Source organism: Pteropus vampyrus, unplaced genomic scaffold (assembly GCF_000151845.1).
Source record: "Pteropus vampyrus isolate Shadow unplaced genomic scaffold, Pvam_2.0 Scaffold219, whole genome shotgun sequence".
Taxonomy (NCBI): Eukaryota; Metazoa; Chordata; class Mammalia; order Chiroptera; family Pteropodidae; genus Pteropus; species Pteropus vampyrus.
This window is the reverse complement of record NW_011889000.1, coordinates 1110285-1110772: the sequence shown is the minus strand read 5'-3', so window position 1 is coordinate 1110772 and position 488 is coordinate 1110285.

The following is a 488-nucleotide window of genomic DNA, read 5'->3' as shown; positions in this document are numbered from 1 at the left end:
GCCGCCTCGCAGCTGAGAGTTGAGCTTTGATGCTCTGGAGCCGTTAGGCTTCGCAGAGCTTTCTGGGTTTTGTTTTGTTTTGCTTTCTCTAGTGTAAATTGCTTTAAAAATGGGGCAGGAGGAGAATTTCAGCCGCTGAGGTGTAAGCCAGGTACAAGTAGGTGGCGGTGACCTTCAGCGGAAGGGCCTCAGCCTAGGGGTTTTGAGATGAAAACCCCTGGCACTGACTTCCTTCCCTGGCCGGTGCATCATGCACCTGCTTAGAGCCTGCTAAGTAGGGGTTAAGTCCACTTAAAACCGTTTTTGGAACAAGGCCAGCTGTGTTTAATTAAATAAATACACACCCACCGTGCAGGACCGTGCCAAGTGCCAGCCAGAGAACAAAACAAAACAAGCAAAAAAAAAAAAAAGTAAGATCCCAGTCCCTGCTTTCAAGGAACCCCAAATTAAAGGGGAGCCAGACACTCATACATGCCTGTTGGGTAGCG